Raw genomic sequence first — 18967 nt, forward strand, 5'->3', positions numbered from 1 at the left:
TTCTCCTTTCCTGTCTAAACCCTGACCAGTATTATTCATAGCTTCTTCTGCATGCTTCTTTTCTTCTAAATACTCCTTAAATACAAGGGCGCTCTTAGATTCCGGATCGTCCCTTCCTGTCTTCTTACTTAAGACACTGTTTGGGATACCACTTGTATCTATGTTTTCACTTATAATCTTTATGCCAGTGATGTCCAGTTCGGCATTTCCAGCCTAGACCTCTGCTGTGAGCTCCCGTACATGTAGCCAAATCTTCAACGAGCGCATTCATGTGAATATCTCACGTGCGTCACTGGGCACATTCACATGAATATCTTGAGTGTGTCCTAGTCCACATACTTTTGCTAGGTAGCAAACCACCCCAAAACATAGTGGTTTAAAACACCCATTTCAGGGGCGCCTGGGTGGCTCAGTTGGTTGAGCGACCGACTTCAGCTCAGGTCATGACCTCACAGTTTATGAGTTGGAGCCCCGCATCCGGCTCTGTGCTGACAGCTCAGAGCCTGGAGCCTGCTTCCGATTCTGTGTCTCCCTCTCTCCGTCCCTCCCCCACTAATGCTCTGTCCCTCTCTGTCTCAGAAATAAATAAACGTAAAAAAAAATTAAAAAACAATACAAAACAAAAAAACCACCCATTTTACTATGCTCACAGATTCTTTGGGCCAGGATTTCAAAGGGGATACATGAGAGCTGGCTGATCTGTAATACACCATGTCAGAGACCTCAGTGGGGACAATTCAAGGTTCAGGCAAGTTGATAGTTTGGGCCTAAAATCATGTGGATATGTTTGGCGGTTGATGTGACCTGTTGGTTGAAAGCTTGGTGGAGCTGTTTGCTGGGAAAACTGCACGGAGCCTCTGCATGTGGTGTCTCCACCTGGTGCCATTTTGGACATCCTCCCAATATGGCACCTGCATCCTGAGAGTAAGCATCCCAAGAGGGCAACAGAACAGGAGTGCGTGAAATTTTTATGATACAGCTTTATAAATCACATGGCATCAATTCTGTCATATTTTGTATTTGTCATGGCAGTCACAAAGTCCCCACCCAGGTTCAGAAGGAAGGAACATAGACCCCCCGTCTCTCAGCGGTGGACATATTGAAGAGCATGTGACCATCTCTAGAAAATACGATCTGCCACATATGAAAAACTCAGCATGTCCAAAATCCAAATCATCATCTTTCCTGCCCTCCTAATCTGCATGCCCTTAGTGAGTAATGCCATTATCCCTCAGTCACATGAGCCAGAAACTTGGGAGTTGATCCAGAATCCTACCCAACCCCCTCACACGGAACCCTCGTTCCCACCCACTTAATTTGTTATCCAGTTCTTCCAGTCTTGCATTCTAAATACATCTAGAACATATCTCTGTTTATGCCCATGGCTTTGGTTCAGGCCATCCAATTAGGCGCCTGTCTCTCTCCTTGTTCTGGCTTCCCCCTCTCCACCCATCCCCAGCTTCACACCTGTTTTCTGAGCTGCTGTCACGGTCCTTTTCTGAATTCCAAATCAGAGCTCAATACCCTTCATGGGCTCCCCAAATGCCCTAATTTACTGTGTTGAGCCATCAACATGAGCTCTTCCTCTACCTCACTCTCATGGTGCCATCTTTACCCTCCAGCTATACCAACCCATTTCTGGGTCCCCAAAGTCACTGAGGACCCTTCCACTGCTGCAGAGCCCTTGTGCACTGTTGCCCCTTCTGCTGTTCTTCGTCCCCCCCTTCCTTGCCCTACAAGACTCAGACAAGGAATTCCCTCTTGCAGGAAGACTTCCCCATGTCTCCTCCCCCAGGCTGAGTAGGCAGCCACCTTCTTGATTTTCGTTCACTTCTTCTTTATATTTAGCTAAACCATTAGCTTGCTTTGATTTTGGCAACCTTCCAATTCTGATTGCTCTGCAAAACATATGCAATATGGAACTTTAAAGCTGAAAGGCAGCTCGCCTATATGTTCCAACTTATACAGCCAAACTTGGATGTTATCATTTTGGAAACGAGAACCGTTGTCAGCCAGGTTATACAGAGCAGACGTAGGCAGGTTGGGAACTTTCTCTTTGGACCCCTAGGAAGACTTAGCCCCTCTCCTCCAGGGAAAGAGGAGGCAAGGAGATTATTTTTTAGCTTTTAAAAGATCTTCAGTTTTTTTTTTTACTGATCTCTCCGGTGAAAACATCCTTCATGAATGAATCAGGCATTTTCTTTCTTCTTTCTTTCTAATTTGTCTTATTTCACCTTTTCTGCCAAAAGTGAGGGAAAAAGCAAACTCACAGGATTCACCATATCGAAGAAGTAACTCCAAAACATCCAAACTAAATCAGAACTTAAGTTCTCTCTTTTCTTCTCAAGAGTATTTACTTCCTTCTTATAATGTGGCTGAAGGCAGTAGTTGATATGGTTCGAGAAAACCAGCAGACATCAATAGCCCCGATAAATAAAATTGTCACAACCTCTTCAATTCCACATCTAGCTCCTTGATCTAAAACACTTTCTTCAGGAAGCCAAGGTGTTTTACTAGTAAAGTGATGTGTTTGCTCCCCAGAATGAGGAAGAGGTGAAATGTTTTTTAAAAAGACAGGAGAATATAGTAATAGGAAGCTGCTGTTTCTTCCCCTCTTGTGTTGGGGAGGAAAAAAACAAAGATCATCTGTATTGCGACCGCCAGCATTTATCAGTTTTGTCTGCTCTCACTGCAATCAGGTGCAGAGTTCTAAGAAGCAGAACCCTGGGAAACGGCTTCCATCACTCTCTCCAGTAGAACGAAGCAAGGGGTGACGTGTTTTCCTATGGCAACTTCCATTGATGCTTTAAATATAACAGGTACAAAAATACTTAATTCTTGCAGATAAGGGAAGGAAAGGTCAAGAAGTGTTATAGTGGCTTTGAAACAAGTCATAATGATTTGGCCTCTGTGAGACAAAGATGACACTACCTCATTGTAGAAACTTTAGAACATATCACCTATGAACAGAAGGAACATCTCCCATGGTCCTATTGCTCAGAGATAATCATCGCTGATATTTTAGTGCATATTCTAACAGTTCCTCTCTCTTCCCTTCTCTTTCTTCCTTCTCTCTCCACCCCCCTTCTGTGAGTGTGTGTGCGAATGTGGGCATGTAAACGTGGACTCAGATACACGTGTTAACAGAATGAGAGCATACTTTAGTTCTTGTTTCATGACCTGAGTTTTAACCTACTTTTTGGAAACATTTTTCTAAAATTGAATTTAACGAAACCATAGAACACCAACGTGAAATGGTAGAGGATGTACCCAGTACTCTGCTGGTGGGTGACAATGGCCTTTGAATTATAGAATTTGGGTCATCAGTGACTGGCTAAGAAGGAAGCTGCTTTGGGTGGGAACTGGGAGGAGAATGAGAAACTCAATGGTGCAAAAAAGCTCGTTATTTCTACCCAACATGGACTCCACCAGTGGACATTCCATGCAGAGCCCCTGGTGACCTGACTCCGTCAGGATAGCATCACTGTCTGACGGCTTCCCCACCCAGCTCTGCTTCTTGACCATCCCTTCGCAGGCCTCGCTGCGGCTTAAACTTTGTGTTGCCAGCTCTGTCTCAGCATCTGCCTCCTGGCGAGCCTACAGACATAGTCCCTCCTGTGAGTCCCAAGAGCGTTCATTTGCACATTTGGCTTAGGAGTAGGATTGCCCAGTAGACTACGGAATACTCAGTGAAATTTGAATCTCAGATCAACAAGTCAGTGTAAGTATGTCCCAGGCAACATGTTTAGGATATACTTATCTAAAGAAAGTCATTCATTGCTGATCAGAAATTCACATTTAACTAAAAATCTTGTATTTTTATCTGCTGAATCTAACAACTCACTTCTGGGGTTATCTTTGTGTCTATGAAACTTATCTCCTTAACTAGATCATAAGGTCTTTGAGAATATGGGCCTCAGGTTTTAGAATTTTTTGTTTCCCCAGAGCCTCCTCAGGAAGCAGTGATTTCTAACTGAGGGGTCCTTGAACAGTTCCTGGAGGGCCACAAACGTCCTAGAAAATGAAAGCTATGTTTTGTAGTTTTGTGCTCTGTAGATGAAAAGTAACATGTACAATTGCCTGTAACTTACTCAGTATTCTTCAGTCCTCACAACACTGTGAAGTAAGCTTCCTCAAGAAAAACAAAACAAAACAAAACAAAACATAATTGCTGTTTCCATTTTACCGATTAAAATTAGAAAGATCTTGTGCTTGTGTGCACAAGATCACACAAAAGATAAATGAGATATTTAAGTCACATTCTCAGTCCAAGAAATCCTGTAGTCCTTCCTTCCTATAGGAACAACATGGCATAATTTTGTCAATTGAAAGATACATATGTTCATGGGGTGCCTGGGTGGCTCAGTCAGTTGAGCGACTGATTGATTTCGGCTCAAGTCGTGATGTCATGGTCATGGGTTGGAGCCCTGAGTCAGGCTCTGCACTGAGTGAACCTGCTTAAGATTTTCTCTCTCTCTCTCTCTCTCTCTCTCTCTCTCTCTCTCTCTTTCTCCCTCTCCCTCTCTCTCTCTCTCTCTGCTCCTCCACTGCTCACAAGCACTCTCTTTCTCTCTCTCTAAAAAAAAAAAAGACAGCTTCAAGTTAGCTTTTGTATAGAAACAAGTCTGTTGTTAAAAACGAATGACAGACAACAGTGTGCCTTTGTGTGGGAAGCCCCCATGGGCCCTTCTCAACTAAATAGGGAAAATGACGTTGAGTGTTATAGTCTAAATGTTTGTGTCCCTCCCAAAATCCATAGGTTGAAGCCCTAACCCCCAGTGTGATGATGCTACAAGATGGGGCCCTTAGGAAGTAATTAGGTTTAGATGAGGTCATGAGAGTGGGGCCCCATGATGGTATTAGTGTCCTTCTAGGAGGAGGAAGAGACACCAGAGCTCTTTCCCTCCGCCATGTGAGGTTAGCGCAAGAAGATGTCTGTCTGCAAGCCAGGTAGAGGGCCCTCCCCGAGACCTGAATATTCCAGCACCTTGATCTGGAATTTCCCAGGTTCTAGAAATGTGAGAAAAAATATCTGTTATTTAAGCCACCCGGTCTGTGGTATTTCATTACAGCAGCCTGAATGAAGACAGTGAGTTTCAGATTGTCTCTGAGTCTTGACCAGCACAGCATTGTAACATTCAATATAACAAAGACTCAATGACGAACGTTAGGGCAACGTTCTTTGAGTTTTAGCCACATGGGGCTATTGGCCAGGAGTCCAGTTGCAGGCCTGCCATCACTGCATTTTCCAGAACTTACACTGCATTTTACAGATGATGATAAGAAATCAGAAGAAGCAGTCCTACTGGCCCACCCCTGCCTGAATTTCCGTCCTGCACCCTAGAAACTTGGCTGGTCTAGCCTGAGCAAATTGTCTAACTCTGTTGTCAGCATTCCTATAGAAAAGGGGCATTTCTCCCTTTCTTATAAATACAAATTGTGCTACTTGAAAATAAATCCAATACAGGGGCACCTGGGTGGCTCAGTCAGTTGAGCGTCCAACTTCGGCTCAGGTCATGATCTTGCAGTTCGTGGGTTCGAGCCCCACATCAGGCTTGCTGCTGTCAGCCTGTCAGCATGGATCCTGCTTCGACCCTCTGTCCCCCTCTCTCTACCCCTCCCCACTGTACTCTCTCAAAAATAAACATGAAAATAACAATAATACATCCAATACACAAAAGCATGAACTCATAAAACATAAAGTTGGAGATGGCTATTCACATTACACAGTGTCCTTCATTTAGATCCCTCTTTTCTGAAAAATCTTCCACATGGCACTTTCTCTTGATACAGAAGTTCTTAATATCTCATCAGGGCCTTCACAATCATGTTTTTCTCCCATCTCCAAGGGCCCAGTACCGTGTATTCAAATTACAATCAGTTACTGGCTGTTTTATAGAAATACCGCAAGCATTTGTACCTTCTTTCCCTTTCTTTTGCTCCATTGGCAACAATCCCCCTCACACTTTAAAGCTTGATGTGTATCATAAAGAATTTAGTTTTACCCAGAGACGCCTGGGTAGCTCAGTGGGTTGAGTGTCTGATGCTTAATTTTAGCTGAGGTCATGATCCCATGGTCTTAGAATTGAACACCATGTTGGGGTTCACCCTGACAGCATGGAGCCTACTTGAGATTCTCTCTCTCTCCCTCATCCCCCTCCCCTCGCCTCTCTCTCTAGAAATTGAAATTGAAAAAAAAAATTAGTTCTGCCCAAAGAGAAGGCTTGGCCTTTTCCCTCAAGTCCTCAGAGGTCATCTCTGGGCTCTTGTAAGTGTCATGCTTGCTAAGAGGTTCTTGGTTTGCCTGAGGGTTTTAGGTAATGCTCTATCTGGCAGTCTAACAATGTGACTTAGGATGGGACCGTCCACACCATGTGGTATTTGGAGTGGAGACTGTCCAGGAAGATCGATAATAGAAGGTAAAGTGGATACCTTAAGTAAAGGGGCATCAGTTGACTTGGAAACTGAGGTCAACCATGTGAGCAATGAGTTAATCAATCAGTTGTGACTGCATGATGGAATCCCAACAAAAACTCTACTGAGTCTTGGGTGAGCTCCCCTGTTTGGCACTGCTTTGCACCACACACCAATATTGTCACACGTCAATGCCAGCAAAGTGAGGCTGTCCCCAAGTCAACAAGAAGAGAACAATGAAATATCTGCATTGGATACTTCCTCCCACTCTGCCCTATGTGCTACCTCCCTTGGCTGATTTTAATCCATATCCTTTCCTTGTAATAAACCGTGATGATGAGTATAGTAGCTCTGAGTGAGCTCTGTGAGTCCTTCTTCAGAATTATTAAAACAGAGTTGTTTTAGGAACTCCCTGAACTTAAAGTTGGTGTCAGAAGTGAGAGCAGTCTTGTATGGATGGTGCTCCCAGTAACCTGACCATCCCTTGGAGAGACTTTCTGACTCCTCCAGGAGGCCCCTCCTCTGGGGCCCCACATGTTTTCATACCACATAATAACACAATATATCAGGGTTCCTGTGTGTATTAGTATTTGATTGCTGCTGTAACAAATTACCACAGGCTTAGTGGCTGAAAGAAACACTTTTATTGCCTTACTCTTCCAGCCCTCACAATTTCAAAATGAATTTCACTGGGCTAAAATAAAGGTGTCAGCAGGGTTGTGTTCTTTCTAGAGGCTATAGAAGAGAATCTGTTCTTTTGCCTTTTACAGTTTCTAGAGGTTACCTCCATCCCTTACCTCATGGCCTCTTCCTCTATCTTCAAAGCCAGCAGCCTAGCATCCTCCATTCTGTCCCATTCTGACAATCCCACCAGTTGTTCTAAGGTTTCTTGTGTTTGGGAGACAGGCGGTCCCCACATAATCCGGGATAACCTTCCTATCTCAAGAGTCTTTTTTATCCAAGTTTATTTATTTGTTTTGATAGAGAGAGAGAGATCTCAGGAGGGGCAGATGGAGAGAGACAGAGAAAAAGACTCCCATGCAGGCTCTGAACTACCAGTGCAGAACCCGATGCGGGGCTCAAGCCCACAAACCCTGAGATCATGACCTGAGCTGAAACCAAGAGTCAGATGCTTAACCAACTGAGCCACCCCTGCACCACATCCCCCCACCCCCCACCATCTCATGAGTCTTAACTTAATCACACTTGCAATGTCCTTTTTGCCATATAAGGTAACATTCAATGGTTCTGGGAATGAGGATGTGGATGTCTTGGGGGGAAGGGGCATTATTCTGCCTACCACAATGCTTAATAATTTTGATCCAAAATTATCTCAGAGTTTATTTAAGTATCATAAGCCCCCTATTTGCATTAAAGTAACTAAGAAGAATTACAATGATTTACTTTGGATTTATTGCTGGGATCGCTTAACCTATTGATAATGGCAGATACGTTTATTGATGATGGTCATAACAACTATAGGCTTGCTGTACACATCAGCTGAAACAGTTCCTATAAATCACTTAGAACAGTGCCTGGTGCATAGAAACTACACAATCCATGGTAGTTTATTGAAACTATTATTTCTCCTATTATTGTTATCATTACCATTATTTCTCTGATACATAATAATGGCGTGAAGTATGTGGGAGGTCAAAATGCCTCCCTGAAAGAGAAAAAAATATCAAATGTTGGTTCTAGATCTTAAGAGCATGAGAGAAGAAGAAAGGGGCGATGAGAAGGGAAGAACAACAAGAAATTGGAGGCATTTTACTGAGTTGAGAATCTCACCTTCGAATATCCATATCCAACACGTATGGATTATTCAGTGCAGTTTGAAACCAACACTGCGGGAAAGCAGAAGGGGGAGGGATAAAGGGCAACTCAACTTTCTCCGGGCCTTTAGCGGGTCTGGGACTGCTGAAAGGAGGGACGTGCCCCCTATCTGAGCTAGTAAAAGACACAGATCCCCACATCCCCTTCAGCTCACCCAGGACCGCCAGTTACCGTCTGCCTCACTGCCTCTTCAAGTCTAGGGGCAACGTGAATAAGGATAATGATGTGAAAGTAAATACAACATGCTGGTAATTACTTCTAGGTTCTGCCCTTTCATAAAATCTAATAAAATCGGACTTTAGATGTCTATCTTCATAATGCAGCTGTGATATGTTTGTTCTGGTATTACTTTTTTTTTTTTCTTGGTCTGTCTCGAACTGAAAAAAGGTACGTTTCATTGGAAAACAGTACATTTTTTATTTTAAGTGGAATAGAAAAAAATTGATTTTTTTTTCTAAGCTCTAATTGCAAACATGTCAAATAACATGTCACATTTAAAGGCTGTCATGGGAGCCGAACAGTGTAATTGTATATGGACAGTGCTATCTAATTTAGCTGGGTTTGCATGATTTACTAGGATGTGTTGCCATCGGTTGCATTATTTAGATCTTTGATAATCTCCTTCTTTTCCCTAGTAATCTAAACCTGCAAATTTTTCGCTTCTCTTGCATCAGGAGGTCATTTTTGTCAATCACATTATCTGGATGCAACAGGAATTAAGCCCAAAACAGAGGTGGAAAAAAGGAGCGACCCAGCAGGTTAATAGTTTAGAAAGCCAGAACTGGTGTTCTGGGAACCCAGGATAAATGGGCTAGTCCGGGCTTTCAGGGATCTGCTTGTATATGTTTTGTGGAACTCTGTAATTGTTGGGAAAAGTCATGGCCAAAACTTTTTCTCACGAAGAAGGCTTCTTTATGTCCTAGTATCTCTGAATATAATATAAATTCAGGTCACAGCACTAATTTGTCAAACTTAGGTTGGGTTGCAACATTTTCAACACAATTTGTTTTCAGTAAGAACTGAAGTGAGCTATTTTCAAGCTTCTATGTCCTACACCAGATTAAGTTTTAAAAGCTTTGAACTTGATTAGTGTGAATGGGTCTCTGTATTTATGGGCCTACTGCCCCCTTAGGAGCCCTCTAGGCTTATAAAATAACAATACCCTTTGACATAGTTGAGATGCTCATAAAACACAATAATACTGATGGCTCTAGCTTGGGGCTCTTTACACGGGGCCATCCACATTCTCTGTTCTCAATCCCAGGCTCCAAGCCCCATGCAGGATAGGTGTGAACCTTGATAGCATCTGTCCGAGGGAAAAACAGCAGCTCAGTCCAAGGCAGCTGATGATTCATGAAAAGTTCTGGAAAAACAACTCATAAGTAATTGCATTAGGATGCATGCTGTGGCTACTCAGGCCCCTTTTTCCTTTTAATTTGCCGTGGACCTTCTATTTGGAAACTGGTTATCAACAAACGTCTTCTGGTGAGTGATTCATAGAGTAGAAACTAGCTCATGTGGTAGCTAGGTTTGCCATTGCTGCCACAACTAGAAAGGTGTGCTTTTTCTGAGAGAGAGGAAGTATGGTCTTCACTCAGGAAAATGAGTAATGTGGTTCTGGATCTTGCGTAGCTATCACACTCTGAGCTCAGACACATTCTTTGAAATATACAAGGGAGAGTCTAGTTCTTAACCACGCGTGAGGCCATGATAAACAACTCTTGGAAAGGAAGAAAAGTGGAATCGTTGGGACGATAATTAATTGACAAAGTGGGTGAAAGCAACTGACTGAGTCAGAAACACTTATACAGACATAGCTTGTTTTATGGTGCTTCACAGACACTACATTTTTTAACACATGGGTGGTTTGCGGCAACTCCTTGTCGTGCGAGTCCCTCGGAGCCATTTTTGGTCACTTTGGGTCTCATGTCACATTTTGGTAATTGCCACAATGTTTCTAACTTTTTCCTTATTATTATATTTGCTATGGTGATCTGTGATCAGTGATTATGACCACAGAGAGGTCAGAGGATAGCACTTTTTAGCAATAAGGTATTTTTAAATTAAGGTATATACTTTGTTGTTTTAGATATAATGCTATTGCACATTCAATAAACTATAGTGTAAACACGACTTTAATGTGACCTGGGAAGACAAAAAATTGCTTTATTACAATGATCTGGAACTGAACCCACAGTACCTCCAACGTACGCGGAGTTACCTATATATATATATATATATATATATATATATATATATATACACACACACACACACACATATATATAAATTTTTTTATTTTAGACAGAGTATGTGAGCAGGGGAGAGGGGCAGAGAGAGAGAGAGAGAGAGAATCCCAAGCAGGTCTCGATCCCACGACCCTGGAATCATGACCTGAAGCGAAATGAAGAGTCAGACGCCCAACCGACTGAGCCACCCAGTCACCCCTTAAATATATATGTATTTTTAACTTCACACATAAATGTGCATTTCTTTGCCAGTCTTTTCACTTAATGCCATTACTTTGTGTACATACTAATTGCAATCCTTTGTTGACTTTATTTCACAAACCGGAATGCATGATCTGTGATTTATATTTCCGGTTTCTCTAAAATGCAATGAGATCTTTTAAAATTTGTGATGTAGGGGCTCAGTCAGTTGAGAGTTCGACTTCGGCTCATGTCATGATCTCACCTTGTGTTGACTTCAAGCCCCACGTCGGGCTCTGTGCTGACCGCTCAGAGCCTGGGGCCTGCTTTGGATTCTTTGTCTCCCTCTTTCTCTGCCCCTCCCCTGCTTGTGCTCTGTCTCTCTTTGTCTCTCAAAAATAAATACACAAATGTAAAAAAAAATTTTTTTTAAATACATAAAATTTGTGATATAATCTTAGTGCAAGAGCCAACTAGGTTTGTATGCAGTATTTACCAGGATTTCAAAACTGTCTCCCTTGTACTATATTCGAGGGCAATGTTTTTTTAACTGTTTATTCATTTTTGAGAGAGAGAGAGACAGTGTGTGAGCAGGGGAGGGGCAGAGAGAGAGGGAGACACAGGATCCAAAGCAGGCCCCAGGCTCTGAGCTGTCAGCACGGAGCCCAAGGTGGGGCTTGAACTCACACAACGTGAGATCATGACCTGAGCCGAAGTCAGACGCTCAACCAACTGAGCCACCCAGGCACCCCTCGAGGACAATCTTTAAAAACAACTTTGCCAAGACCAAATGACTCTGACTGCTCTTTCATTCAGATCATTACTCAGAATTGTTTTTGCAGTGACTTTGGGAGATAAGGTAACATCTGTCCCCAGACAGAGAGCAGACTTGCTTACTGCTTGCTTAAAGAAAGGTAGATTCCCCAACTCTAGTGATCCTCGGCTGTAATGCAAGCCAACTGCACGTGTAGTCTATCACATTGGTGAGACTTGGAAGCAAAGGGGACTCCTGCAAATCTGCCAATGTTCCTGTTGCTTGTTACACCATGAGTAAAAAAGTGCTTTGTCCCTGACCCAAGAGTCTTATGTCTTCTTCCAGCATCCATGAAATAATCATGGGCTGATTCATTAGTTTGTAAGTAGAGTCAAAATCAAATCTCAGACCTGACAACCCTTAGCAAGCATGAAGCTCATCTGGTAGTTCTGGAAATATGCAGAGGTGTTCGAATATAACCTGTTAACTGCATGCATTCAATGTGCAATAAACTTCAATCCGAATGTTGGTTCTTCAGTGGAAAGCAGACATAGATATTCTGGTTAAGTTGGCTAGGTACAAGTAAATTAAGACAGTACATACTATATGAGGGGCATCTGGCTGGCTCAGTTGGAAGAGCATGTGACTCTTGATCTCAGGGTTATGCGTTAGAGCCCCACGTAAGGTGTAGAAATGACTTAAATAAGTGAAACTTTAAAAAGATAATTAATTATGGCACGAAAACAGACACACAGATCAATGCAACAGAATAGAGAACCCAGAAATGGACCCACAAATATATGGCCAACTAATCTTTGACAAAGCAGGAAAGAATATCCAATGGAATAAAGACAGCTTCTTCAGCAAGTGATGCTGGGAAAACTGGACAGTGACATGCAGAAGAATGAACCTGGACCACTTTCTTACACCAGACACAAAAATTAACTCAAAATGGATGAAAGACCTAAACGTAAGACAGGAAGCCATCAGAATCCTCAAGGAGAAAGCAGGCAGAAACCTCTTTGATCTTGGCCATGGCAACTTCTTTCTCAACACGTTTCCAGAGGCAAGGGAAACAAAAGCAAAAATGAACTATTGGGACTTCATCAAAATAAAAAGCTTCTGCACAGCAAAGGAAACAATCAGCAAGACTTGAAAACCAACTGACAGAATGGGAGAAGATATTTGCAAATCACATATCAGATAAAACGTTAGTATCCCGAATCTATAAGGAATTTATCAAATTCAACACCCAAAACACAAATAATCCAAGGAACAAATGGGCAAAAGACATGAATAGACACTTCTCCAAAGAAGACATCCAGATGGCCAACCGACACATGAAAAAATGCCCAACATCACTCATCATCAGAGAAACACAAAACCACAATGAGATACCACCTCACACCTGTCAGAATGGCTCACATTAACATCTCAGGCAACAACAGATGTTGGCGAGGATGCAGAGAAAGAGCATCTCTCTTGCACTGCTGGTGGGAATGCAAACTGGTGCAGCCATTCTGGAAAACAGTATGGAGGTTCCTCAAAAAACTAAAAATAGAACTACCCTACGACCCAGCAATTGCACTACTATGTATTTTTCCAGGGGATACAGGGATGCTGTTTCGAAGGGGCCCATTGACAATAGCCAAAGTATGGAAAGAACCCAAATGTCCATCGATGGATGAATGGATAAAGAAGATGTGGTATATATATACAATGGAGTATTACTTGGCAGTCAAAAAGAATGAAATCTTGCCATTTGCAACTACGTGGATGGAACTAGAGGGTGTTATGCTAAGTGAAATTAGTCAGTCAGAGAAAGACAAATATCATATGGCTTCACTCATATGGGGATTTTAAGACACAGAACAGATGAACACAAGGGAAGGGAAGCAAAAATAATATAAAAACAGGGAGGGGGACAAAATAGAAGAGACTCTTAAATATAGAGCACAAACAGAGGGTTACTGGAGGGATTGTGGGGGAGGGGGATGCGCTAAATGGGTAGGAGCATTAAGGAATCTACTTCTGAAATCATTGTTGCACTATATGCTAGCTAATTTGGATGTAAATTTAAAAAATAAAATTAAAAATTAAAAAAAGATAATTTTTTTAAAAAAAGACACCACATACTCTGTGAATAAAGGGTAACATGAACGTAGCTTTAATAAAAGTAATGAGTTAAAGCTGATCGTGTAATATAGATAATGACAATCATGAAAAGGGGTAATAACATAGTTGAAACCTAGAATAAAAGTTAGTGAATATAAAAGAAAATTCAGTATGCCCTTGTATCCTTATATTAGCCACCTAATGATAAATGACTCTTTATATTTTCCACAGCAGTTAGGCTCTCCTTCAATGTGACTTTTAGAAGTAGGAAGAATCCAGTCATCCGCAGTCATTTGTTAGGTCACATCTTGATTTGATTTCTATTAGATCTCGCTCTCTCTCTCTCACGCATACACACACACACACACACACACACACACACACACACACACACCGAGCCTCTTAACAATATGTATGCAAGAGTCAACCAATAACCTTTTTTCCACTTAAAATCACAAATTTTCCATTGAGTAAAATCAAATTAAGCTGTGAGAAAAATTAAAAAATATTTCTTCTTCCCAACTACTCACAATGTATTATGAGCTTAAAAATATTTTCTCCGTCTGTTAAAACTATCACTCTAGATGCCATCAATTCCATACACGGCCTAACTACACACATTTAATTTGATTTTTATAATATCCAAAATCATAAATTTTATGTATTAGTTATAAATGTTATGTATACGAATGATAGAAAATGAAGACTATCCAGATGTATTCAGGAGAAAAAAAATAAAAATTATCAATGATCACAAAATAGTCACTGCAACTTTGTTAGGGATTCAGCTTGTTTCCGATTGTTTGGTACTATTAAAAAAGATGCATATTAAGGTGATACTATACCACATAAACTATACCACATAAATCTCAATAGATTTCATACTTAATGTATTTATTTCCTGCTTATTCATTGCTCAGGTATGGTACAAACCAGTGTTTCTGGTCACGTTAAATGCAATGTCCTTCCACATTAAGGCTCTGCCATCTTTAACGTGTGGCTTTTAAGGTCATCGTGGAAAGGGCAAGAGTATAAACAGTCACCAGTGAGACTGGAAGTGACACACGTCACATATCACTTCTTTTCACATTCCGTTGGATAGGACTTAATCAGATGGCCCACTCTGATGACAGGGGAGGCTGGGAAATATGCATTAGCCATGTGCCCTGGAAGATGAGGAAATGGGGTTGGTGATTAGTTGATAGTTTCTACCGCATAGTGATTGCAGATAATCTTTGTGTGTAAGTGTCCTTTTTTAATGATTATTTCTTTAAGAGAAATTTCCAGAAATGGAGAATCATTTTATTATTCTAGAAGTATTTTGAACACGTGTCAGGCTTCTAGCTTTTCATCAGAGCCCTAAGCGATAGATAGAATGAATATGTTACTATCCTTGTCAGGAAACATGGTTTCCTTTAACTTGGAAAAATCATGGATTCACAGGCTGTCTTTTCTGTGATCACTTCCCTAATTACATGCCATTCATAAAAAGCTGGACTTTTCTAGATAAATGTGTGTGTGTGTGTGTGTGTGTGTGTGCATACTTATGTACGTATATGCCAGAACCTAGTTAAATATAATGTGAAAATACATTTCAGTTATTTTTAGAGACATATTCCTATTTTTATGCTACAAAAGGACAATTTACAGAAGTTTGGATGTTGGAGAATCTTTCCTTAACATAGATTTGTTTTGAAAGTCATCCACATTTTTACCTGGCTAGCATAACTTAAAAATTCAAATACTATATTTTTGAATTTTCTAGTTTCTTATTTATAGAGACCAAAAGTTACTCTGAAATTATTTTCTATTCACTACTTCTCTCTCTACTATTCATAATCAACAAAAGGAGTCAGTAAATAAGGAAAATGCTAACAAGAATGAATATAATTCCCTGGAATCTAAAGTATAAGTTAATGTTAGCAGTACTTAATATACATTTTCTGGCTTGTTTCCTCTACCCCATGCATGGAATCTGTTCACTCCCCCGTGGAATTTGCCACTTGCTGAATGTGATCTGTGTTGTTTCCTGCATTTTCTCAGTTGATCACAAATCTGATTATTGCATTTGTTTCTTTTCAGTAATTTTTCTCCTCTGCTTCTACTTACATGATTGCACATCTACTTAAGTAATTTATAAAAAGGATGTATTTCACACATCTAACTGCATGCGTTTTCTTATTTATTCTCAGTGCTAACTATGGCATTAATTTCCCGTCTGTGTTTCCTTTTTAAAGTGATGGTTAGCACGTAACAGTAATCCTGTCTTGAAATAGGAAATATGGTTCAGAGACTTGAACCAAATGAAATATCGATTCAGGTTGGAGAATATTTTGATGTTTTAGTTTTGCTACAGTTCAGTTGTTTTAGAAAATTTGTAGGTTTGGATTTAGTTCAGACTGGTTCACTGGGTTTTTTGTTTTTAATGGATTTGATTTATAGTTCTGTAAAAAGTTTAATATTGGGTTTAGGTCAGAGAGGACACATTCAGCAAAATAGTTGTTTGTTTCCAATTTCGGTTCATGGGTCATTACGAGGACTTGGTGTTGTAACTATTTCCAAAGCCACAGCATGAAGTTCGCCCCGCACTGTGGAGTCCTCATCCAAGAGGACAATAGATGCCATTCACTCCCCGCCGAAAGGTGACTACTCACAGTGGACCTGATGCCGTTACATATACCCTATGCGAGATAGGGTGACCACAAAGAGTTGCGTGTTGGGGGATTATTTGACTTTTAACTAACGGCAGGATTTTCTGTTTCTTTTTCTACCTATGGATAGGAGGGTTCCTAGAATATCAAACCTTAAATGTGTACAGTGTAAATTTTAAACTGACTTCTTCCTTCTGGTTTATTTAACCACTATTTGGTGGACTCTGCTTTCAGAATTATTGCCCACGTTTTAGAGATTCGGCTGCAAGGCTGGTTCTCCGATGAATTCCATCCTCTCTTTTATTTTAATGGCTGAACGCGGTGAAGGATTATCAAGCTACTGCGTATAGTTGTAGTCACATTTTTTCCAGCCTGGGAATGTTCTATTCAAAACGACACTTTAAAAATATTACTGGGGTTTGTCACTGGGCATAACAATACTCAAGGTGAAGAAAGGGGGCAAAATCCTCCCACTAGAAAAACTCTTTAAAGGCTGGATAAATAGTAAGGAGTGTGTTTAATGCAACTAATTTATAGATAAATGTGGTGCCAAACTCGAATACATTAACAAGGTAAGGCTTCAGGGTCTCTAGGTAAGATAATATATTGCTTTCATTAAAAAGCAATCTGCATGGACGCTATCCACCACCACTGGAAACTGCAGCTGTCACTACATTTTAATCACTGGGGTTTGTCAGGAACGAAAAACAGCCAGCTTCCCGCAAATCAACAGACATGTATCCTGATAAGGGAAGTGCACTGGAAGAGGACAGCTACATACCACATGACACCACCTATTCCAGGGTGATCAAAGCCCCGTAATTGTTGAAGATAAATCTAGTGATTTGGGGCTTCAGGATGAAACAGTTGTCTCTGAGCGGAGCAGACACATACTTACACGGATTATCCGTGACTTAGAACATGTTTAGATCCGAGTGAATTTTGCGGTGTGGGAAGTAATGGACGAGAAAATGACAGTGTGAGGCATACACACCCTCACACTGATTGCTCATCTCGGGCTGTGTTATACTTTGATTAAATTGAAAAGCCATCAGGGGAAAAAAAATGGAGTAAGAGTCAGGACAAGCATATCTGAGCAGAAAAACAAAACAAAACAGAAAGAACCTGGACAAATAAGACAGGCATGGGGCCTGTTTCCCACACGCTCACACCTCTCACACTGGCACTTAGGGAAGCAGAGCCTAACCATTCAACCGAAAGTAGGGTCCTCACGCCAGATCTCCTTATTTAGGAAAGCTTGAGAGGGTCTCCATGCTTTCAACATACGAACTTGAACTTAAAAAACGAATAGTTTTTTTCCAAAGGTTGCAAACAAGCAAAAACAACCCAAAAAGTGCATATATATGATCACTGCGAGTTTTAAAATTTTTTTTTAACGTTTATTTATTTTTGAGACAGAGACAGAGCATGAATGGGGGAGGGGCAGAGAGAGAGGGAGACACAGAATCAGAAGCAGGCTCCAGGCTCTGAGCCATCAGCCCAGAGCCCAACATGGGGCTCGAACTCATGGACCACGAGATCGTGACCTGAGCTGAAGTTGGATGCTTAACCGACTGAGCCACCCAGGCACCCCATCACTGCGATTTTTTAAAGAATTGAGACACCATAAGGAAAAACTGTGCTATAGAAAGGTGGAGCTAATGCAACAGGGTTAGAATTTACAAATCAGAGTGCCTGGAAATGAATGACATCTTAAAGATCAGTCAAGTGTAGCAAGATGAGACACACAAGGATAAAACATCCTGGTAAAAAGGGGACCATTTACTCACAGCAGGGGGTCAACTGAAGGGAAACTGCATTCTAGCTTTGAAAGTCATTCAAGGTCCCAACCAAGGGGATCGTGATCTATTTTCGAAACCCAAACAAGGCTCTGGTTTAAATTACAGCTGTCAAATGCTGGCTACCCAAATATCGGTAGAACAACCTGTTAATAATACAAAACGATTTATTCCTTATCAAGGTAAGAGAGAACATAGCTCCATAGACTTAAAAACATTGTTTTACTTGAGGTGAAATTCACATGACATAAAATCAACCATTTTAAAGTGGGCAGGTCTGTACATTCAGGAAACTCACAATGTTGTGCAACCATCACCTTTATCTAATTCCAAAATATCTGCATCACTCCCAAAGGAAATCCTGTAACTATTAAGAAGTCACTCCCCGTTTCCCTACATCTATCCCAAATTCCCGGCAACCATTTACTGCCCTCTTTATCCATAGATTGACCTACTGTGGATAGTTCGTTTACATGGAACCATACAGTATATAACCTGTTGTGTCTGGCTTCTTTCACTTTGCATAATATTTTTGTGGTTTATCCACACTGTGGCATGTATCAGTACTCTGGTTTTTGTTGTTGTTGTTGTTTCTGTTTGTTTGTTTTTGTTTTTTTATGGCTGCATAGTATTTTATTGTATGGCTCGACCACACTTTGTTTATCCATTCTTCTTTCACTGATGGACGTGTGAGTTTGGTTTCTTGTTGCTGTCTCATCTTTTGGCTGTGAGGGAAGGGTAAGTTCTGATCTACTGGAATTATGAAGTCTGGGTTCAAGGGTCGTCTTCTAAAGCCAGGACTTGAGTAGGACTGGGTAAGGATTATTATATAATAGTGTGAGATTCCTAGAAACAGCAAGCATTTTGAAGCACAAGCTTACGGAGTCTTGAGATTGTGAGCTGCCTGTTGATGCTTTCAGTTAAAGACTTGATGGATCTTTCAGGAAATTCCTGTAATAAACAATCCAT

The sequence above is a fragment of the Prionailurus viverrinus genome, chromosome A1, assembly GCF_022837055.1.
Source record: "Prionailurus viverrinus isolate Anna chromosome A1, UM_Priviv_1.0, whole genome shotgun sequence".
Taxonomy (NCBI): Eukaryota; Metazoa; Chordata; class Mammalia; order Carnivora; family Felidae; genus Prionailurus; species Prionailurus viverrinus.